The sequence below is a fragment of the Triturus cristatus genome, chromosome 12 (genome assembly GCF_964204655.1).
Source record: "Triturus cristatus chromosome 12, aTriCri1.1, whole genome shotgun sequence".
In the NCBI taxonomy this organism is placed as follows: Eukaryota; Metazoa; Chordata; class Amphibia; order Caudata; family Salamandridae; genus Triturus; species Triturus cristatus.
This window is the reverse complement of record NC_140595.1, coordinates 598,989,133-599,014,166: the sequence shown is the minus strand read 5'-3', so window position 1 is coordinate 599,014,166 and position 25,034 is coordinate 598,989,133. Positions and strand designations below refer to the sequence as shown.

The following is a 25,034-nucleotide window of genomic DNA, read 5'->3' as shown; positions in this document are numbered from 1 at the left end:
TTAAAAGCATACCAAGATGAGGAATTCATGTTTTTATGTAAAAGCATTACTTGGAGAGCAAGGACGTTGCATGAAAAGTTAGAAGAGACAGCGAGTGAAATGGGAATAGATTTTGAAGAAATAAGGTCATTGCCGAAGCCAAACAGAGTAGATTTGACTGAAAAGGACATTGAAAACTTGAATACTGCAGGATGGTTAACCCAAATTAAAGAGTTAATTGCATTATTAAGAAAAATGGGGTGATGTGGACCAATGGAAAAGCAGATGGTTTAGAAGGAGAGAAGAAACTACGGACAAAGCCTCTCTAGCTTTCCCAATGAGAGAGAAAGAGCCAGTGGTAGCAGAATGTCCCATGAGAGAAATTCCTGGAGGAGGATATGTACATGTTCCATGGACTAGACAGGATATTTTGTCATTTACAAATGATTTTCCAAGGTTGAGAGAAAAAACTGTTGAATGGTATAGACAGGTAGATAGGTTTGTCAAACTTTCAAAAGTGTTATGGCTAGATCTGAACGGCCTTTTTGACATAATTGTGCCTGCAGATTTATGGACATAATGTAAGATCACTATAGATTGGCCAACACAAGAGTACCCTAGGGATCCTAAGACAGGAGCCCCAGATCCAGAAGTAATGAAAATATACGATCAGGTAATTACATTTTTGAAAAATAAAGTACCTCCGAAAGAAACTGATTGGGTAAAAATTGACAGAACTCACCAGGAGTTTAAAGAATTAGTGCATGCATATTACGAGAGGTTACTGTTGGCTTTTAAGCAATACAGTGGAGAGGAGAAACTAAGTGAAAAGGATTTGAGTCATTTTGTTTACAGATTTGTTCATGGTTTAAGGCCTGAAGTTAGTGAAATGATTAAATAACAAACAGTAGACTGGCAAAATAAAAAGATAGACGAAGTTTTGCGTCATGCAAAAAATTTTAGTGATGAAATTGAAGCCAAACAACACAAGTTGAAGGAAAAGGCAATGTGGGCAGTGATTAAAGTAGCGGAGCGACAAGAAGCCTAGTAAATTGAACAAGCTAGTGGAATAGGGCAAGCAAGACCAAAACCTAATATTGGAAAGGGAAAAGGGCAGATTAGCATAGATGAAGCTAAAAAGAAGTGGCCATGTCATAATTGCAGAAAGTTAGGACATCGGAAATCCGAGTGTAAATTGCCACAGAAAGCTAATGGTGATAATTCATCATTAAATCCACAGGTGCAGAGTGAGGCGAGTTGCCAACCGCCGCGACAGCAGCAGGTTGTTATCAAACAGTGTCAGGTGCCAAAGCCACCTTTTCCACAGAACCTAAATCCTCAAAGATACAGTAATGAGACAGGATTCTACAATGAAGAAAAGGTAACAAAGCTTCCGCGTGCTGGTGCCATTTCGCAGTATTGGCTGCAACGTGATGAAAGTGAGTCAGTGGAGAGCTATTGACCGTGCCTAGGAGAGGAAGAGGAGTGCATACTTGGCGCAGCTCTAGAAGTAGACCAGACTGGACCCTTTGTGGATGGAAAGGTGAATGAAGTAAATGTTACTTTCCTAGTGGACACTGGTGCCACTCGTTCAACTGTTAGATCAGCTGAAGTAAAAAATCTTCCTCTCGGGTGAGACAATCCAAGTGGTTGGAGTTTCTAATAAACAGATATAAGCAAATCTTACCGAACCTGTCAAGGTTAGAATAGGGAAATTTTCTGATATGCATCGTTTTGTAGTATGGGACACTAGTCCTGTAAATCTGGTAGGAAGGGACTTACTTTGTAAAATGAACTGTACCATCTTTTGTACACCTGATGGTATAGCTTTTGAAACTCCAGACGATGATGTTCTTTATAGAATGACAATGGCTAACCTAGAACCAGAAATTACCGATGCATTTGTTGTATTTGTTCCAGAGGGAATACCTAAAGAAATAAAAGAAACCGTGAAAACAGAAGTGTGGGATTTCACAGGGGAAGATGTCGGATTAATGAAAAGGGTAGATCCTGTGAAAATAACTGTAAAAGAAGGAGTAAATTACCCGAATATTCCTTAGTATAAGTTGACACCAGAAATAGTTGTAGGAGTAACGCCTGTAATAGACAGAATGATTGAACAAGGAATTCTAAGAGAGATAATGAGCAGTCCATGTAATTTATCGATCATGGGTTTGAAAAAGCCAAATGGGACATTTAGAATAGTGCAGGATTTGAGAAAGGTGAATAAAATTGTTGTAATATGGAAAAGGTGAACACCGGGCACAGTGTAGATAACAAACTTGTTGCAAATCGACTCCCAATTAAATAGAAATCCCTTCAACTAGACTAAAGGTTTACATACATGTATAACAAAAACATATGACTACACATAATGGAACAGACAAACTTATATGTTAATAATAATTCTCTTTAATTAATACAAAATATAAATATTTTTTGTTTTGTTTTCTTTTTTTTCAATAGATTGATTTCTCTGTGTGAACATATACATTTGTAGACATCAATAAATCATCATAATGCCACTATACATACAAAGTGATTTCTAAATAGTGCAAATAACATCTGACTAGAACATGATTAAATGTTTGTGATAAGATAATAGTGCAGACTTGTCATACCATGATTATTTCTCGATAGACATCTAATAAACAATAAGTATTGCCAAAAAACAGTGTATGCATTTCTTATTCAGATTTTTACTCTATGGGCGGTAGGTGGACACAACGCGTTTCGGCTAGGCCTTCGTCAGGAACCCGCTCAGGTTTGTACACTACATACAAAAAATAATTACAAAAAAGATATATAATAATTAAAAGCCAGTTTTAGAATTGGGAGTCAATATAGCAATCAATAGTCATTTACAAAGTTGAGAGTCTATATCAAACTAAAAATATTATTAGATCTGGTCTAAGGTCTCTAAACTAGACTGAGACTAACACCTATATGAGGGAAATTTGGATATAACAATATGGAGATCTAAGAAGAACTAGGGGGACAATTTAGGTCTAATAAATCTATTCAATAGGGAACCACTTAAATCTTGCACACAAACCAGGATTTTCACGATAAGTGCATACCTCTTTTTTTGGGAGAAAACTAGGCGCTATCCTGGTACACCAGATGTATCCGTATCAATCGTGTATTACGATCATCTGTACCAAATTGAAACAAAAGTGCGTCACAAATAATCTCACAGGGCTCTGTATGCGTCAATCGATCTATTCAAACAATTTCATACTAACCCTATTTCATGTAGCTGTTCAGATTCTTAACCTCGGTTGGACAGTTGAACCCAATGAGTATTCTTCTTCAAATCAATTTTCTACGGTGTTAATGATTTAAAGACAAGAAAGATATAACTAAGAGTCAAAATCAAGAAGGGGATGTATTTCCAAACAACACACATTGCTGTGTGGATACGTTTATGTTGTGAATGATATTCATTCCTTAATACGAAATTTTATGATTGGATATCATGAATACTCACTTACCTAAAAGAAATAAATTGGATTTCAATATGGCATCTGATTATAAAAAATGGATGAAGATGACCGTTTCTATCCTTTCTTCAAAGGAGGTATCGGATCTAGGGGCCTAAATGTAAGAAAATGCAAATCAACCGATGGTCATCAGATATAGAAGGTAACTCTCAAAGTTGTATGGCATTTGTTAGATTAATACAGGTGACTCTCAAAGTGGTATAATATATGTAAGATTAATATGAGACCTGAAAAATTGTATGTTTTAAGCTATTACAGGGTTTTCCATCATCCTGATGTATATCATGCGTCTAAAACCTGTTAGTTCAACATGTCTTTTATTTACGATAATTCTTTCCTGTAATTAGCATAATTCACCTATATATTTGACCACACATACCTTAATCGATGCTGATTTTATGGTCTAAATATGATAGATCCTTTTCTTATTTTCGGCAATCTCGTTTCTTCCATATACATCAATCTAATCCGTCAACCTGGTTAATAACGCGAATATATTCTTATTAGCTCATGAATCCCCTTACGTATTTTATCTTAACATATTTTTCATTAGACTCAACTCTGAAAGGCATACTAATCTTGCAGGTTTTACTTTTTATTAATTTATGAGAAGGAGACTAACTTTTACATCTAATTATGAAGACTCTCAATATTTCAGATGTGTGTTAAAAGTAATATCACTTTAAATTATGAACCCCTCGAGGTCTGGAAACGTGAAATATGAAACCATTCTCGTCAACTACCACTCTCTATGCTTCACATATGGTTTCGTATCTAGTTTAAACCTTTCTATCATATCCATTGCCTTGAATACTCATCAATGAACTGAACCTAACGTACCCCCTCCTTCATGAATTCCGCGTCTTTGTTTAGTTCGGCGGTTCCCCGACTCGCGGCCATTGTAATCTATTTAAGTACGTCGTGTAGACGTGCGTTTACTCGACATACTCGATTAATGACATGGACATAGGACTTTTCAAAGATAGGAAGATGTCAACTAAACTCGCGCCATTTTGAAATGTTCCTAATTTATATATACCTCAAAATTAATGAATTGATATACACTTAATCTTGGTTCACTCGGTATGAATCTGGTAGTAGAATACAGATAACATTATATTCCTAACCGCCATATTTACTGCTAGCAGCCATTTTAATCTATTTTCGTGCGTCGTGTAAACGCGCGTTTAATCGACGTGCTCGATCAGTGACATGGATATAGGACCTTTAAAAAATATAGGACAAGGTCAGCTAAACTTACGCCAAAAATGTTCCAAATATATATATATATATATCCTCAGTTAATGAATCGATATACACTTAATCAGTATTCATTCAGTACGAATCTGGTAGTAGAATACAGATAACATTATATTCCTAATCGCTATATATACTGCTCATAGCAACTTGATATTACCAAGTGCAGATGAAATGAGATTCACTTGGTCATGCCCTCTTAATAATGGTCCAATCGTTGTCATTTGGTACTAAGACCACAATACAGAATGATCATGGTATTTGACCTCATAGGTCCAATTACCCCAATATCAAAGCCGTTGTCCATTTAATGAATAATTATGAATAAATTAATAGACAGAATGATTGAACAAGGAATTCTAAGAGAGATAATGAGCAGTCCATGTAATTCATCGATCATGGGTTTGAAAAAGCCAAATGGGACATTTAGAATAGTGCAGGATTTGAGAAAGGTGAATAAAATTGTTGTTCCTTGCTGTGCCAAACCCTTCAGTAATTCTCTATCAGATTCCCTATGATGCAGAATGGTTCACAGTCATTGATTTGTGTCATGCTTTCTTTTCTATTCCATTGCACCCTAATAGCCAACAAATTTTTGCGTTCTGGTTTTGCGAGCGTATTTTGGCATGGTGCCGTATCCCTCAAGGTTATACAGAAAGTCCTTCAATATTTAACCAGATCTTAAAGAAATCATTTGACGATTTAAAGATGCCAGAAAGTTCAGTGCTAGTTCAATATATCGATGTCTTATTAGTGGCATCAAAGACGCGAGAAGCCTGTGTTGTTGACACAATTGCACTGTTAAATCATTTGGCAGATGGAGGACTCTTAAAGTATCACCATCAAAATTGCATTTTTGTCAGATAGAAGTACAATACTTAGGTAATAAGATTGAAAAAGGCCTGAGAAAAGTAACATTGGATAGGATTAAAATCATTAAAGGAATGAGAGTCCCAATGACACAGAGAGAAGTCAGAATGTTTCTTGGAGTGGTGGGGTACTGTCGCCAGTGGATTAGTAATTTTTCTTTGATTGCAAAACCCTTTTTAAGTCTGACAAAGAGTGATGTGAGAGATCCAATTGAGCTGAATAAAACAATTGAGAGACAGCTTGTGTGAAGCACCGGCTCTTGGAATGCCTGATTATGAAAAATAATTTGAGCTTGCAGTGAAAGAGATGGGTGTGCTTTTTCTGTGTTAGTGCAGAGACATGGAAAATTGAGACGACCAATTGCCTATTTTTCAGCTATACTAGATCCAGTAGCTGTAGCATTGCCTGGATGTTTGAAAGCAGTAGCTGCTACATGTAAGAGCGTGGAAAAAAGTGAAGGGATTGTAATGGGATATCCTGTGAGAGTGTTTGTTCCGCATGATGTGGCAATCCTTTTGACAAGAAGTAAAACACAGTTCATGACGCATAGTCGTCTAACTAAATATGAATAGGTGATTTTGGGTGCTACAAATGTGAATCTTGTAAGATGCACTAATGTGAACCCATCGACATTACTGCCTGATGCTGTGGATGCCGAAGTAAAGGATGATGGTGATCATGATTGTCTGGAAGTGCTTGATTTTTGCATCAAACCGCGTCCTGATATAAAGGACGTGCCTCTGAAAGACTCTGACTATGTGATGTTTGTAAATGGGTCATGTCTAAGAACTGGAGAAGGAATTTTGAGTGCTGCATATGCTGTGTGCACTGTAGCAACTGTTTTGGAAGCATCTTGTTTGACTTCATTGAATCGTAACAGGGAAAATGAAATGGATTTATGTCCCTTGCTTTTTACTAACACAGTAAGTACATGGGATGAGGTGAGACAGTTGCAGGAAGAAGCAGGGGAAGAAGAGAAAAAACAATGGATAAAATCAGGATGCACACAACGGGAAGTAGACAGGGTTTGGGTTTACAGAGATGGAAGACCAGTAATGCCTGATAGCATGATCTCTACCATGGCATGGATGTACCATGGGCAGGCACACATAGGAAGGGATGACATGATTAGACTTTTCAAACAAACTTGGTATAATGCCAAATTCCGGCTTATAGCTGAGAGCCTTTGCCAGAGATGTCTCATATGCCAGCAATTTAATTCAGGAAGGAAAACTGTGGTGAGCTTGGGAATCATAGGACGAGAGGGAGATCCTTTCAGTCGTATGCAGCTTGAGTTTATTGAAATGCCCTCATGCAACAGGTTAAGATATGTACTGGTGATTGTTTGTCTGTTTTCTCATTGGGTTGAGGCTTATCCGACCAGAAGAAATGATGGAGTTACTGTAGCAAAACTCCTACTGCGAGAGTTCATTCCTAGGTTTGGTTTCCCAGTAACGATTGAAACAGATAGGAAAACATTTCCAGAATGAAATTACAAAACTGATTTGTGAAGCATTAAATGTACAACAAAAATTGCATTGTGCATACTGACCAGAGGCTTCTGGAGTGGTGGAACAAATGAATGGCACCATAAAGAACAGATTGGGAAAAATGGCCAGATGTCTTGCCTCTTGTCTTAATGAGCATTAGTGCAGTTCCTGATAGGAAGACTGGTCTGAGCCCCCATGAAATTATAATGGACAGAGCTATGAGACATGTTTTTATTCCTGTCAACAAACCTCTGCCTATATCTGATGACTTCGTCTTGGATTATTGTAAAGGATTGGCTGATATGGTACATTCTGTGTTTCATCAGGTTGGACCAGATGCGAACACTCTTGAAAGGAAGCTAGCTTATGATCTAAGTCCTGGAGATTGGGTACGCACAAAAAGTACACCGAAGAAGAAATTGTCTGGTTCCACGCTGGGGAAAACCACGCAAAGTGATTCTGACAACAACAACTGCTGTGAAGTGTGCAGGGGTGAAGAACTGGATCTATGCCCGCCACACTCTTCGAGTCCCAGATCCGGAAGATCAATCTGAAGAACAACATCGGGAAGTATCAGAATCAGAAGAAACAAAAACAAGACAAGAACCAGAAGCAGATGAACAAGGTCGAAGTCAGGAAAATGTACCATTAAGATGACGCCTTGAAATTTCAGATACTAGTTCTGAATCTGAGACAGAGCAAGCAGGAATACGAGAAAGAACTAATAATGAAACTGTAGAAACTGAACAAGTAATCTTTGACCAAGAAATCCCGAGTACAAGCACAAGATCTAAATTGAAAAGGCCATTGAAAGAAGACATTTGGCCCAACAAAATCAAGAAACTGAGATACCGATTGACAAGAATAAAGCATGATAATGCAGAACAAGTGAATGAAGTGTCCAGTCAGGAAAACCAGAGGACATGGATCAGAAGCACTTGCAACGTACAAAGAGGATAAAAAGGCCTAACCAGAAGTACAAGTCCCCGGAATGGACATATGTGGCACTTCCTGATATACAAGAGGAAGCTGATAGCCAAGAAAGTCTAAGAGTGACTGTGCAGGAGGTGGACAAAGAAGAAGAAGGTTCAGAACTCCTGAGAGTAATAGTGTCTGACACTAGAGAAGAAACGGATGACCAAAAAATTCTGAATAAAGACTATGAGCCTATGGATAAGGTTGATTCACACACGAATTAAGAGACAAAAGAACTCGGAAAGGAATTGAAAGCCCGGATAAGACACATGACCAGAAAGAACCAAGTAGGCAACTAAAGCCTTTGGTTTAGACAAAGAATTATTATTATTTTTTTGGGAAGAAAGAGGCTAAGTCAAAAGACACTGATCATTCACAAAATGGCAAACACTGAGAATAAAAGTCCAACATGTGGATTTTTTCGAAGATGGTGTAAAATGTGTTTTTGTTGTTTTTGTTGTTAAAGCTTGTTTATATTAGCCATAACTATTTTATTTAGATTAACATTTGAAAATGTAGACAGACACCCAATGAATGGCACTATTATCCAAAACTCTGATGACAGTCATATTTCAAAACTTTTAGATAGAACAGAACTTCATAAAGATAAGTCCATAAATGATTTTTCTAAGAATGTTTTCGCAAAGCTATTATACGAGTATGTAGAAACAATGGATGTTAGAGATTGTTATGTTTGTATGCAGTTGCCTGCATCTGTATCTGAAGGTGTCACTTCATCACCTTCCTTTGACATATGGGATATTTTGTAGTGTCCTAGCCAGTTTGTTTTATAAAGCAGGCAAATTAGAACATTATTACACTGACATAGATAATATTTTCTTACAAATTCCTGTAGTTTCTGAATTCAACAAGGTGAAGCCTGGTAAAACTCTTGGCGAATTTTTTCCTAGAAACAAGAAAACTAACTTTAGAAGAAGTGTTTAAGAATAACCTTACTTGTAGTTTAAGAAAAGAAGAGAACACTTTCCTGCATATGGTAGAAGAGAGGAGAATTAAAATGCAAAAGAAAGTGACTGGGGAAGAGATGGAAACATCATTTTGGGATGTTGGGAAGGAAAATCATTTAAAGGGAGAGATAATCCCTGCAATGGCTTTAGATTGGCCCCAGAAAGGGAAATTATGCATAAGTAGAGATAATACTGTATATGATAATTATTTTGTAGGTGCAAGTGAGTGCCAGGATTTATACAAAATCTTGGGAGGATGGGGATTTAAAGGAGGAAAAGATCCAGTATTCCCTGGAATATATTACATTTGTGGAAACCAAGCTTATTATAGGTTGCCGGATCATTGGTACGAAACTTGCTACGTAGGCCTGGTCTTTCCAAAGATATTGCATGTGGAAAGGGGAGAAAATGGATTGCACGAAATAGGTAGACAGCTAATATGTAGAAGAAGGGAGAGTTGGTCAGACATTATTGGCAATATTTTTGGAGCACTGATACCAGCAGTTGGAATATCTCTGAATGCACATACAATTAGAAAATTGTCTACAGTTGTGGATTGTTTATCAACAAACACAGCTGGAGGGTTCTTAATGAAAAATACCGAAATTGTTGCCATGAGAGCTATGGTAATGCAAAATCGACTTGCCCTTGACATTATTTTGGAAAAAGAGGGAGGGGTCTGTGGAATGCTGAAAGTACAACATTGCTGTACTTACATTCCTGATGAAAGTCAGAACATAAAGAAATATATTAAGAATATAACTGAATTGCATGAAGAAATTGTTCCAATGGAGGTTGAAGGTGTATGGGAGAAACTTGGTAAGGGTTTTTTTTCCACTATTAAGAATTTATTAACAAAGTGAGGTAGCTCTTTTGTGGGCAAATACTAATACCTGTGACTTTTGTGATTATTTTAGTGTTAATATTGAGATTAGGATGTCTGTGCATAAAAAGAAGAAAACTACAAAATTAGATAAAAAGAAAAAACAAGAAATATAAAGAAAAAGAAATAAGGGAAAGAAAAATAGAGAAAATAGAATTAGAAGAATTTAAAGAAAATGTGTATAAGAAAACAAGAGAGAACTGTGTGGAGAACACTATTGTTTAAACTAACAAATGCAAGTGGATTCGAATAAAACCATTTCCTTAGATACATTTAGTGAAATTAGTGAGTAGTGGTGATGTTTAAAATCACCAAAGGGGGGAATTATGGAGCAGGTAAAACAAGATTTTGTATACCTCCTCTAATTTGCATGAAATTAATTACGTAATCATTCTAAAATTAATTTACATAACATGTTTGCAGTGGAAGTGATACTAATCAATATTTGCACCTTGATAAACACAAATACACGTGGGACTAAATTACTAATTGCATGGCAAAATTAAATAAATAACAATGGTACGCAAACTAACTTTAGATTGTGGTGAGATAGTAAAATTGCATGATTTATATTGCTTCGTGATTGTATTGTGGCTTAAAGTTATCGTATGGTAAGTAATATCGCGTTAAATATTGCGGCAGCTAGGAAAATACTAATATACATTGGGATTAGTGTGGGTTTGAACATTAGAACCTTCATTTCTACATATTAATTGCTGCTATGTCTATTTTCGCTTAGTTAACGTTCGGGCCTACCAGGCCGCAGTACTCAAGATGGCGTTCTCTGAAGCAGATGCCACCCTGTGCGCGCGATGATTTCTGCGCATGCCCAGATGGTCCTTGAGATCACGAGGTGACATGAACTCCTGACATTGTGTTCCTTGCCAAGGTTCAATGTGTTGGGGACTTGACCGCAAGCCAGAAGATGACTAAATAAGAACCAAAGAAGAGACAAAGAATGACCCTGTCAATAAGACCCTTTTGCCTTGAAAAGATACATCTACTGTTCCCCGCATGGGAATTGGTGAGGACACTGACAACTTGTGAACTCTTGTGCCAAATCACTATGCAGAACCAGTTTGCACTGGGAAGAGTGCAATGAACTATTGATAACCCCGAACTGTCCAATCAGAACATTCGGTCTGCCTCTAAAGTTGCCATATTTTGTATGAAGTAAGGCACAAAAAGGTATAATAACCCCTCATCTGTCTTTACGGGAGAGTTCAGGAGTTCGGAGTTGTTGAAGTTCAGGAGTTGCAGTCGCAGTTGGGTTTTTGGAGATAGAGTTGGTTGGAGTTGGAGTTAGTGGGTTCGTTAGGAATTCGAGAGTTGCAGTCGGAGTTGCGGCTACGTTTGTCTATGGGTTATTCCTTGAGAGGGAGTTCTTGTTGGGCAGTTCCACCTGAAGCTACTCGTCGCCTGTTTATTGGTAAATGATTTACTGCATTTTTCCTAAATTAATGCTTAAATGAGATTTCTAAATGTTTAATTACTCTTTAATAAATCGAAATTTCAAATTATGAGTTGTAGTATATAAATGTAAGGTTAAACAGATTGATAAATGATTTAGATAAACAAAAGTGAAATAATAAGAAATGAGTTTGTGGTTCTTAAATTAATCATTGAAGATATTAAATGTTTCTAGACTTTAATTGTGTTTTAGTTGGTTCTAATTCACCATCAACCAGTCCAACTAGTTGGTCCATCTACCAAACAGTGGAGTGCTTTGATGATAAAGTCAGGATTCAGAAGACTGTATATAGAATGTATATATAAAATAGTAGAAAATTAGTCTTGATAGGTAATAAGCTACCCACTTAGTCCAGCAGCCCTTTCTCCTGTGTACAGATTCGAGTGAGTTTGTGTGGATGAGAAGCTTGTTGGTGTTATGGGCCGCACCAATGAATGAATGTATGAATTAACCTTTGTGAATAAGAATCTGTGACATAAGGAGAATATGTAAATTTTGTCCTTTGCGCTGGATCAGTAACCTGAAGTTTTAATTGATTTTAGCTTACAGGCTTAACCGAGACCTAGAGCAGAGAAATGAAGTACAGAGGTTACTGCTTTTCCAACCACGAGATAGGAAACCAACCTCGACATTATCCTGTGAGTCTTTACAATTAGCAGCAGTTAGGTGACTGTTCTCTAAGGCAGAAGGAAAAAAGACACAAGATCACAGTTTTCTATTATGAGGATGGGAGCCATGTTACCAAGGAGCACCTGCAGATTATCCACCTTTTTGGCCACTAAAAGAAGATGATCACAAGTGACAGGAGAACATCTGGGGAGCCTTTCGCTTCCTTCTCCTGAAATGGTGTAGACACTCGGTACTGCTTTGTCATGTGTTAGTTCCATTAGAGTAAAACCACATTTTAGATAAAGGTGTTTTAATTGTGAAGCAGAAGTGTGTTTTTTACGGATATTAAATGTGCCTTGGCAAAGGCTTAAGTAAGTACAATTGGATATTATTCAATCTGTTGATGGATGTGGTCTAGTTTTTGCTTCATTTACAACCCCACCCCACCAAAAAAAACAGTGAGGAGAATTTGTCACGACCGAGCTCCAGCAGGGACTTTTGTATTGTTGATATTGTCATGCGATTTTTAGATCTCGAAATGCTTTTGCTGCTGTGGCCACAAATGTCTGCTCATTCTCTTGATTAGCTGATTCCTCCCACTGCAATCGTCCATGTCTGCCTTAGTAAACAAAGGAAAATGGCACTAGCAAATTTAACTCGAATATCAGTGGGAAATCTGAATAATGCAGATCTATTTGATTATAAAGATTCTGACAAACTAGCACCTCATACACAGCGTATTATTGTGGTACCGAACTGCAACCAGCAGCAGTTCACAGAAAGCTAAGTATCTTGAAGTATATCTAGAGTAAGCTTTCATTTGACCGTCCATATCTCCAGTTGAGGACCTATTTCTGTTCCAAAAAGGCATTACTGAATTATTCCTGTGTATTGGTTATATGCATTTATGTGATATCACTATAAAAAACAGATAAGCCTTGATTGAACAACTTCTAAATCAAGTTAAAAACGCTTCTTTTTACTGAAGTGATACGAAATAGAGCAGCAGATTAAAGCAAAAACATTTTTAAAAACTGTTTTAGACAGTAGGAATATATGCTCATGTCCTTTGAGATGCAATGTGTCTTCGTATTTTAATAATATTTTGATACATTTTTTCTGGGTGTTCCAAGCATATGTAACATATAACTAAAGTATTGTGCTTGTTTGTATTGATTGTTGTGCACATCCGATTCAGCATCTACGTTAAAACTTGCTTTAAACCACAGAAGACATAAAAGTTTAAGAAATGGTTTATTGGTCTGCATTTGTTTGATATAATGGTGATTACAATAGTTTTGAAACTCGTGTTGCACAGACATTTGAGATCTATCCACTGTTTCATTCTTTACTTTTCTGGCAAGACCAAACTTGTTCTAGTAGTTAGGTGATCAGGAGGAATTTTCTGCCTAAAGATGAAAAATCAAGAGTGGAGACATTCCTGAACTAAGTTGTGGATAGTTCATTTGGTACATGCCTCTAGTACATCCTAATCCAATAGTTTTGACCTCTCCCTTGAGCGATGTGGTGCTGCTGAGTATCATGGGAGTAGTAGTTATACAGCAAGTCTTGTTCCAGTATCGGGGATGTGGTGAGAAAGTTTAGCCCTTAGAAAGCCCGTCTTAACCAGAAACAGAATGTATCCTTTGGAATGGTGGTGGCTGTAATATGAGTGGAGAACCTGCAACAACGCTCCTTACTGTACATGCAGTTTTTCTCTGCACCCACAAATCGGGCAATACAAGCTTTACTCAGAGATGGAACAGGTGTAGTATAGGCAGTAGAAAGCCAGGCTTTTGGACCTTGTATGCCAACAGGTACGATAGGGTGATGTGGGGGACATGGGACCTGCATTGAAGTTCATCTTTCTATCCTAGAGAAGTGTTGAATGTGTAAAATTGTTAGACGTAACTTTAACTTGTTTCAGCCATGTTTTCTTGATAAAGCAAACAATACTCAAAGGTAGTATCCATCTCTAATGTTGAGGTATTCCTGAGGCAAGAAAATGAAAATTAGTTTCCTCAGCCAAAATATTTGCTTATTATCTTTACTATTTGAAAGCCATATCACTTGTTATGCTGAGCTCAGGTTGGACACCTACTTTTACTTGTTTATCACATGACCTGGTACGAAACTTGCAAGCAGTTGGCGTCACTCAGGGCTTTTGCTCCATTCAGGATTGCCACTCTTGCCAATTTACTTTTTTTATTCATAATTTCTTTCAGACTTTGATTTGTGTTTGAGAAGATTTTTTCTAACAGAACCTAGTACCTAGTACCCAGGACAGATATAGCCAGTGGAGCTGGACCAGACTCCTCATGACAATAAAAGAAGCCAAAGGTAACATCAGAGATTCCCCTTGGGGAGCTTGGGTGGAGAATGGCCCGGTGTAGCTCGTCGATCAGATAATTTTTGGGTTTAGAATCGAGATTTGTAGGATAATACAGTTGTTCCAGCGCGAATAACATTGGGAACATTGGGCACCCTTGACACGTGCCCCTGTGTAACGCAAATGCTCTGGAGACGACCCTGTTAACCCTAACGCGTGCCATCAGAGCAGTGTATAGCAACCGGATCCACTTTTGCACCTGCGGGCCAATGCCCACCTTCTCCAGCACAGCAATAAGGTAGGACCATTCGATGTTGTCGGATGCCAACCTCGCGTCCAACGATAGGAGAGGATTCCAGATGAAAGTCAGAATCTAACGCTTCCCTGTCCTTCGACCCAAGAGTCGGTAGAGAAATGTCATGTAGAAATTCAGTACAAACCGATTTCCCCATGTGGATTGAGACTGGTAAATGTTCTCGTAATACTTGGCAAAGATTTCTGTCAAGGCCACCCTTGTACCACCCTGTGTTCCTTCTACGGACCGAATATCGGAAACCCATTTGTGACTCCTGTACCTCCTTTCCAGCCATGCGATTAGTTTGTTGGCTTTATCGCCCACACTCTTCTTTCTGTGACGATCGCGTGAGCCGCGTTCTCTGCCAAGTCCCAAAGGGATTTTTCCTTAAGTTTGAGCATATGCTTCAGCCCACCAGCACCCCCAGTGTCCGCGCTTAATGTTCGCTCCAGAGCAAGTATCTCCTGCTCAAGCTCCTCGCACTGGACTCGTTAGGTCTCGCTGAGCCCAGCGAATGCGCTGGCTCGGAGAGACATTTTGTATGTTCGTTTTCAAAGTGCTGCTGGCTGGCCTAGCGCTTGCGTTCACGCGACTGTGCACGCGCGCCAGCCTTCAGCAGCACTTTGAAAACTCGTGCGTCATCGCGATCACTTTCGCTTTCAAAGCGATCGCGATGACGCACGTGCGCACACAACTCCCACTTCTCCCCCTCCCCCACCACATGTCGCGTCTCGTGGCTGCTCGCGCGCGGCCAACGCTTGTTATAGACATGTTGAGCTCCTTAATTCTATTTATTTATTATGCGCTTTTCAATGGTAGTTGGGTAATCAGAGACTCTCAGGTGCATAGTCCCCTGCCCACCCCCTCCCCACCGCACTGATTGGCAGGTTCGGCACAGAAACTCAATATTGGTGTTTTGCTGCACCCTCCTCGGAATTAACCTTATCTAAACTAAACAGATATTTCTGGTGCATTTTAGCAATCTGCTGTTTATTTATGCATCGTGTTAGTATTTGTTGTCCAATAATCTGGCCAGTCAGCTAAAAGAAACGCCTGTAATTCCTCTTGACATCACACCATCCATGGCTATTCATTTATTGTCCTGGGCACCGTTGCAAGCTCATGGAGCAGTGTCAGACCGCCTGCATCTCTCCAGACGTGCTGCAACAATTGCACATCGCTAGACACAGGCAATACATAGGCAATTATGTTACGTATCCATGTCCATCGAGCAATCCTAATGCCTCATACACCTGCCATGGCCTACTTGATGAGAGGAGTAGAAGAGCACATTTTTCAAAAGTTCAGCTGGTTTCACCCCCTGAGTCTCACCATTTTGTTTCACGTGAATTGTGTTTTTCCAAGGTCATCGACACTTTGTTTTTTTGTGTTGTTAGTGTGTCTCCTACTTTATGAAGGTCAATCAGGAACAAGCTGCATTCAATTTGTACCCGTCAGAACTTGTGTTTATATTTTGTATATACAAATAATTCACATACTTGGATGAGATTGTGAGTTTTGATTGCACCTGCTGTATAGATCAGTGTATCTCGTGCTTTGTGCTCTTTAACCCAAAAAACAGAAATAAATGCAAAATGTTAACCTGGAACACACAGTATATGCTGAGGCAGCAAAGGCATTGTTTCACGGAGTTTTTTGGGGGGGGCGGGTGGTATTGTATTGGTGAATTTTTACGGTCCTTATTGATATTTCATCTCATACTTTTTGAGGTTCACTTTGGGGTTTGAGTATTTCTTTATAAAGTTTCAAATTGTAGTTTGAGAAGATTGGCAACATTGACTTTTTTGTTGCTCAAAGTTGATTACTGCTGGGTATCTATTTTGCACAGTCACCCAAAATTACTTTTAAGAGCGTCCAAGCACTACTTTTTTTTTAATTATAACTTTGTAAAGTTTTCCAAGATTGCAAAGTTGTTAAAATCTACATCATTTAGTTACAAAGAGAAAACTTGTTTGGGCCTTCAGAACCAACAGCAGCCTCTGTCACCACAGTGATCTGAACAAAGCGCTTGTGTTTGTATAAAAGTATAATGGAACTTGCACTAAATGGTGAACAGTTGGCCAAATTGATATTTAAAAATTACTTTTTATATAGCGCTTCATGCCACATTCCCGTCTTTCCTATTCTGATAACACATTACTATTGCCTACTTTATTTGTACTCTGCGTACTCATTTTGCCTGAGTTGGCCTTACCTGTTTTGCTTCTAGATCACATTCGATGTTATCGGCAAGTGTTTAAGTCACAGAGACCTCTCCCCCTGCAGAAACATGGCGATGTGAAGCTCATCCTTCTGTTTTGTGAATTGAAAGTGATTTTCTGCGTGGATGGTTTGATAGACAATCCCAGCAGCTGAGGAAACTGTTTCATTGGAAATGACTGGAGTGTTACGTTCTTCTTTGATCTCTAATGCATTTAGGCCGAACCTGTGACCATTAATGTGCTGCATTCTCTATCTCTCAGAACGTATTGTTTACAATAAAGGGCTTTGAGTCTGACCATTTATCATTTGTTGGCTTTATTGTCGCTTTTGTTTGCTGACTCCTATTTGGGCAGCCCATGCATCACTTCCTTTCTATGGAGTATTGACCAAGCACAGATTGTTTCAACCTAGTTGGTGGCCATCTGCTACTTACGCTGTGATTGAGGTACTATTTCTTCTCCCTCCCTCTTCCCACTCCCCCTTTGGGTGGTGCTTCTTTCCCCTCCAACCCATCCTGTATTGCTGTCTGGGTCTGGTGCTCCCTGTCTTGTTCCCTGCATCTCTCTGGTCTTGTTTTCCTCATGCCCCTCTTCTCATGCTGACCGTTATTGGTGCTAATGCCCCCTGCACCTCCCTTTTGTGGATTTCTTCCATCCGTTGTTGTTGCTCCCTTCATCTTCCTCCGTACTCCGCTTGTGTGGCTTGGTCCCCTGCCCTTTAAAAAATAAAAAAATAAAAAAACTATTGCACAGCAGCACAGGCTGCTGTGCCATATGAATTAAAGCGCCACAGCGCGATCAACACTGGCTCCGTCACATAACTTGTTTCTTGACTTTAAACAATGTTCCATAGCAGCTGGTGCTACTGTGCACCATGTCTAAAAGCATTGCCAAAGCACATAGATCTTGCATTGGCGAGACCTATTGGCTTTGTCCAATGTTTTTTACGTCTCGCTGAGACAGCGCAAGCTGTCTCTTCGAGACATTTTGTAAGTGGTTTTTCAAAAGTGCTACCCACATGGTTTTGCTGGCCTAGAGCTTGCGTGCACGATGGCGTGCACGTGCACAGCTGCTCCTCTGCTCCGTGCATTCCCCCCTCTCTTCTCACCCAGCCCTTTGATGCTCTGCTCGCATCTCCCTTCTCCTCCTCTTTTTTTGTCACTTGTATTCAGGCTCCTCGCATTCCCCCCTCCCTTCTCGCCCAGCCCTTCTTGTTTTTACTGCACTTTGACCTCTGGGTAAACATCACAAATCATTTAACGCGGTGTGTGAGGCGGCAGGAGTGGCTCGCTGCACCGATGCGAAACACAGCTCTTCCCCTACTCTAAACCTTTCTTGTTCCTGCATATTTTATTTTGAAAACCGCCTCTATTATTTACATTGTTTTCGAAGGCTGCTGGCATGGAGGAGCCGAGGAGGTTGCCGTTTTACTGGCTGATTACTGTAATAGTGGATGGGATTCATGTTTAGCATTTATCCTGCACATGTCCAAAGCCCGCGTTTGGAAAGTGAACTCGGATAAGCAGAAGCATGCCGATGCTTTCCTGTCGCTGCCCTCTTTTTTGAACTTAGAGGAACACCATATTGATTTTCAAAAACATGGAACTATTTTGATTAATAGCAAAACACTTGTGTTATTTATCAGGCTACACTGTCAGGCTGCTGACAAATAGTGGAGATGCCTTCACTAATTTATCACGCTGCTAGGACAATAAAACATATATTTTTCGTTTTATCTGATGGAGAAAAGGTAGCATGGTGGGACATAATGAGTTTTCCAACTGAAAACGAGCAGTGAAAAAGCCAGTAGCCCTTTCCTATGTGATATCGGTGAGTTTTGCCAATGTCTTTTCAGCCATGCTGTAGAGGCAAACAGTTATAACAGGAAAAAAAAGTTATGAACATTTTTTAACTGCCTGCATCATAGCAGTGTTTTTTTTTTAATAACTTTTATAGCATTTAAAACAAGCATTGGCATAGCCAATAGGTCTCACCTTTGGGAACTTATAAGTGTTTAGCCATGCAACAGTTGATGTTGTTGCACCAAGGATATTGTGCTGCATAATTAAACACTTATAAGGTCCCAAAGGCAAGACCTATTGGCTATGCCAATGCTTGTTTTTCTTTGCATTGGGCACCGCTCGCCGCCTGTACAAAGCCCCTCGCCACGACCTTGTATGCTTCCCAGAGACTATGGGCGGAGGTCACAAAACCGGCTTTTTCGGCAAAGTAATGTTCTGTGCGCTCCACAAAGCGCTCTCAAAATTCCCGAAACATAAAGCGTTCCAGTCTCGGAGGAAGGAACCAGTTGCGATCTGACCCGTGCAACTGCACCGCAACCGGTGAGTGATCTGATATCCCTTGCGCCTTATGGCACCCTAAAGGAGACCCGCCGAGGTAGTGTGCGTAAAAATGTAATCCAATCGTACACCACTGCCATGTGCCGCCGAGATATAAGTGCACTGTCTCGCCCTGGGGTTGTGGAATCTCCAGAGATCCACCAGTCTCAGCGCACGTGCAATTGTGAACAGTGGACGGGCCCCTGTACCAAGAGGGGGAGAACTTCCCTATCCATTTCCGGCGTAAACGTATCGTCCATGTCACCCCCCAAAAGCAAAATTCCCGAAGGGAATTCCAGTATAAGCTTACTTAGGTCTGGGAATTTAATCTCATGGAGTCGCGGGGGAATTTACACAGAGCACATATTTAGCACCTGTCCCTCCCAAGTTCCTGATAGGGCCACATAACTTCCCAGGTGGTCACACCATGTGCGCTGTATCACCAGAGGTATTGCATTTTTAATGAGTATAGCTGTGCCCCTGGACCCTGACGTGAAACCATTGTGTGCCTGTAGTGTATATCCATATCTATTAAGGGCTAAGTAGTTGTTGCCCTTGAGGTGCGTCTCTTGAAGTAAGACAATGTCTGGTGAGTGTCTGAGCAGATATTGTAGAACCATAGTACATTTAATTTTGTCCCCCAGGCCATTCACATTCCAAGAAAGGATTGTCAGCGTTCTAGTAGGTTTTGTGGCCATGTTGCTAGTCTATGACATCCCCCCCCCCTTCCCGGCAAGTAGCGACCCACCTCTTAAGCACGGCAGTGCCCAACCTGTGAAAACCTGCCTCATGCCACAATTGTTGAAGCGCTTGTTCTGAAGCAAGAACAAACTAATGGATTACATAAAGAACACTAAAAACCCCAACAGTGCCCCCCCCCCCACCCTGCATCTCTGTCTTGTAGGTCTAGAACTACCCACATCCCAAATAGCTGAGTGCCTGTTACCCTATCGAACAAATAACTAATGTAGGGCTGACTGGCACCACCACCCGATAGCGCCCTCTCCCGGGCCCACAATTCCACCCCACAGCATATAGTAAAGCTTGAGCATACGTAACATCGTCCCATTCTGCAGTGTCCCGAACTTCATTGTTTCTTGAGTCTGAGCTCCACACCGTAGCAATAAAGTAGAGTCTGTACCTTATCCCCTCAAAGACCATGCAGCAGTTCGCAGAGGAGAACCCTGTCCTTTACTTTCCAGGATACATTACTTCACTCGTGGGGCTTCCAGAACGGGAGCTCCTGCATCTGGATTCTGACCTTTCTCCCTCTCTGTGTCAAATCGGAGAATCAAGAGTGCGGTAGCGACTCCCGCACCAGTCCACTTCTTCATGACACCTGTGTTTTGAAGGGGTCCCCCATCCAGCCATTGTTGGACCTCTGCCGGCGAGGTGAAAAACAAGGATTTGTCGTTGTCTAGGACCTTGAGCTTGGCTGGGACAATCATCATGTATTTTATCCCCTTCTCTCTAAGGGCACGTTTCACCCAATCGAATGTGCGCCTCTCCTGCTGCACTTTCAGAGTGAAATCTGGGAAAAACCGTAATGTCGAGTTCTCGTAGGGTAGATCGCCTCTCACTCTAGCCACCTGCAAAATTGTGTCCCGGTCCCTGAAGTTCAGGATACGCACAATGATTGTCCGAGTAGAGCCCTCGGGTTTTGGCTTGGGGGTCGGAGCTATATGCGCTCTCTCAACAGTAAACAGGGTGGACAGCCTCTTAGGCTTAAGGTGGTTCAGGATAAGGTCTTCAATGAAGAGGTCCATACTGGGGCCCTCCGCCCTTTCTGGCACTCCCACCACCCTGATGTTATTGCGGCGGGCCCTCCCTGCCTGATCTTCCAACCTCAAGGCCATCAGCTTATGTTGGTGCACCAATTTTTGCATGCGTTCTTCCAGCTTGCGTGTCACAGATTGGAGCTCCCATACGTTCTCCTCAGTCACTGTGACCCTCTCAGAGGTTTTTCGCATGTCCGACCTCATCAGGTTCATCTCAATTGTAACCTTGTCGATCTTCGTCTCCAGGGTCATACCCAAGGATTGGATCGCCGACATAATTGATCCCAGGGATGATTCTTCACTGGTCGACTTGTCCCCAAGCGCCCCATCCTCGGCCGCCAACTGATACGGGACAGCGTATTTATCCAGTTTATTAGACTGCACAGCAGCACGGTCCCTCTTTGGTTTTGTCAGGATTGGATTCATGCTGTTTGGTGTCAGAGTCGCTTCACCCCCTTACAGGACCACCGTGGCTTGCTGCTGACCTCCAGATACTACAGGTGCACAATTTGATTGCGATATGTCCCCCTTTCTTGTGTCACAAGGAGTGTCCGAACACCCTGCCTACAGAGCATGTGGGTCCCACAAAGTAGCAGGCACAGTAGAGAAGTCTCAGAGCAGTCGTATTTAGATCCCCCCGACCTCACTTACTCCTGCCCCACCCTGACCGCACGTCAATCCACTTCCCAAATGGACCTTGGCAGATGGTCATGCAGGGGAAGTCACCGCTCGTCACGCCCTGAGGAGCCTCTCCGCACCAGGATATCGCACTTGCCGTTAACTGCGACTACTGAGTCCCTACTGGAGCCGCTCTTCACCCTCTGCTGACTGCACTGGTCTGCCCCAGTCTCTGGTCCCACGTTGTTATTGCTGAAATACGGGGCCCGTAGGTTCTCCTGCACCCGCTTCCAGACCGGCCTATCGCTCTATGCCCGGCATCGCCTCCTAAGGCTGCATCGGCATGGTCTTGTAGTCGCCAGCGGGCTCCCCTCAGCAGATGGCAGGCCGTAGGGAGCTGACTGCTGGCGTCACACGATCTGCGCAGCACCCAGGAGCCGCGCCCCAGGCACAGAGTCCAGCACCAACCACAGGCCCCACACAGCGAATCTCGAGCGAAGGAGATCCCAGGCTGAGCTTTCTGGGTGCAGACCATGAAAATGTGCCCCGCTCACTAGCCCCATGTTATCGCCGATCAAGGGAGGGGGCCCGTAGGTGCTCCTGCGCACTCTTCACACCGGCCAGGGAGAGCCCCCCCCCCTCCCCCCCCCCCCACACCGGTCACTTCATCCCTGGCTTCTCGTCTTCGGGCCACACCGGACCAACACTGGGACTGCCGGCAGGGTCACCTCAGTATATGGCAGGCTGTAGGGACCACTCCGCCGGTGATACACACACTGCACAGCCCCCAGGAGCCGCAACAAAGGCACAAGGTCCAGCGCCAGCCACAGGCCCCACGCAGCGGATCTCGAGTGCCAGAGATCCCCTGCCTCGCGTTCTGGGAGCAGGCTGTGCAAGTACGCGACTCTGCCCCTTTTACCTCTGGAGCTCGTCGTCGCCTGCAGAACAGGCCCTTCCTCTCCGCACGCGGGCCACCGCACCGTCAGAGGCACCTCCCCCACTTCAGGACGCTGCCAGGGTAGCAGCGACGGCCGTTTCAACCCTCCTGCGATCAGAGAGGTACAGGATATTATAGGATTGATCGAGGGCCCGGAGGGAGCAGGAAAACTATGCCGCCATCTTGGCCGATGCCAGACCACACCCCCTGGCTCCTCCTTATTTTTTCACCCAAATAACTAATAATATTCCTGAAACAGTTCAGAAAGAGGGAGATGTATTATATATTTTAAGTTTACCTATGACTCATACAGGGGCCTACTTAAGGGCACGGTGCTCAGGTCTATGTCATCGCCTTTACTATTAATGGTCCTTGATGTATCGTGCTTGATTTTGCTGTCACTGCGAATGTTTGTTTTCACCTAAATATCAAAAAAAAAAGTTTACCCATACCAGCAGGTTGTTGTGGGTACTTTACTGGCATCATTTGGCAATGGAGCAGCACTGGTCGACAGGCCAGTGGTAGGCGTGCAAGCAGATACCACACAGGTGAATGGCAACATAAGCAAAAGAGCACAGGACAGTAGAGAGACAACACAAAAGATTCACATGACAGCACTGCAGCTGCCACTGCAGCTGCAAATCTTTGCAGTACCCTGCACCCACAATCACATGTCCATCTAAATTGACTGCGGGAGACGAAGGGCAAAAGAGTTTGAAGGGGCACCACCTTCACCTAGCGAGGAGGACAGTGATGATTTAAAGGATTTTTAACATATCCAGTCTGATGCTTATATCCAGTCTGGTGCTCTCCTGCCTTTATGGGAGTACCCATGCCCTCAGTTTTCACTGTGTATGTTCCCTGGACTCCATCTGATCTCTGGATTATTACTTGACCATTTCCTAAAATACGAAATAACCCTCAAACGTTCAGAAAAGAATTGAATAATTGCGAAATGTTTTGAAAATAATACATCGAATGAGCTGATATAAAAGATTTCTTACATATAATTATACAAGGAGAGGCAAATGTGCAATTAAATAGAGCGAGAGGGAGTGTAACCGTAACTTGCTCAGCTGAGCGTTCTTGTTCAATCTAACAGTGCTCACAGGAAGTGCTTGTATGTGACATTGAACTGTTCCTCCTCTTAGCTCCTGCGACAAGCAAATGAAGAGTAGCTTGCTCAGCAGAAATGTTTGTATGTTATTCTTACTATTTGAAGGTTGTTTTAGTTGTTCTCATAAGCTCAGGGTAGACAACTGCTTGTATTTTGTAAGAATTAATTGCATGTGCCTATTCTAAATCTACAAGTATCGGTGCATACATTTATACTGTAAAGTTGCTTGCTTGCACCGTTCACCCATGCTAGGGGAACTCTAGCCAGTTGACTTCGTGATTCACAGTTCTTTGGATAACACCCTTGTTTAGAGTTTTGGGACAAAACCCTGCTGCTGCAACTTCTGTCATCCTCCAGAACGATTCGCTCATCCTTCAGAGCTCCTCTGCAGGATCACCAGCCCATTTAACCTTTTTTGCCAATTTCTAGTATTCCCTTGGTTAGTACATAGTCACCCTCAGTCAGCTGACAAGAGGGCCCACAGCTTACCAACACAGATTGTCTGTGATGCACTGAGGGCCCTGATATCTTTTGCCTTAACTCAACCAACCCAAATGGACCCTCATCTGGCCTGTATTGACCCTAAGCCAGTTCATAAAGACCCTTAGCCTACCCTTCAGACCCTAAGTTAGTCCATTGTCCAAACAAAACCTAATCCTCAAACACCCTCTGCCAGACCTGAGATACCCTCAGCTAGCTCACAGTCTATCCTTGGTGACCAGCAATTTATCAACAGAAGCCATTAGCCCTCAGTAACCCTCAATCGACCTTCAGACCCAGTCTGCCAGTTCTCAGTCCTACTCTGTGGGTGCTTTGAATGTTCTCCACTGGGCCTCAGCCTTTCCATAGGCACTCCAAAGCGGATTGGTCCACCATATGTCACTTTACCACATATCACTTTCTGCTGGCCCTCGAAAGGACCCAAGAACCCTTTTGTCGACTCCAAGAGACCATTACCTAACCTAAAAAATCCCTAGCAAGCCTTGGCATTCACTAATGCATCCCTCACATACCCTTGGCTGGTGATTCCAGACCACTGTTTAGCTCTCACAGTCCTTCAGCACCAATATGCTAGCCACTGGAGACCATGAGACCTTCTTTACTAGCTCCTAGAGCTAATCATCCATCCCTGAAGAGTTACTGGTGCTTCTCAAAACCTTTCTGCTGGCCTTCAAATAACCTCAGATCATCTCTACTAGCCCTCTGTTAGCCCTAAGATTTCATCATGTCCGCCTCTGTGGCTGTCAAGTCCTTGAAACCCCCACCAATAGCCCCCAGAGTCACCTTTCCAGTCCTCGCTGCCAACATGTCCTCAGGCTCCTGCATTGACAATGCAGGCATACAGTGAATTCAGTGCATACATATGTGCGTACATACTTTTGTACTTGTACTTT

General features: G+C 41.9%; 1 long non-coding RNA gene across 1 annotated transcript in view; it reads left to right on the top strand.

Annotated features, from left to right (window-relative positions):
- LOC146776348 (uncharacterized) overlaps positions 1 to 17,152 on the top strand; it is a 254,106-nt gene extending 236,954 nt beyond the window's left edge. The window contains exon 3 of the long non-coding RNA XR_014972363.1: positions 16,860 to 17,152. This is a non-coding gene — a long non-coding RNA (uncharacterized LOC146776348). The remainder of the gene's footprint in view (positions 1 to 16,859) is intronic.
- Positions 17,153 to 25,034: the final 7,882 nt, after the last annotated feature.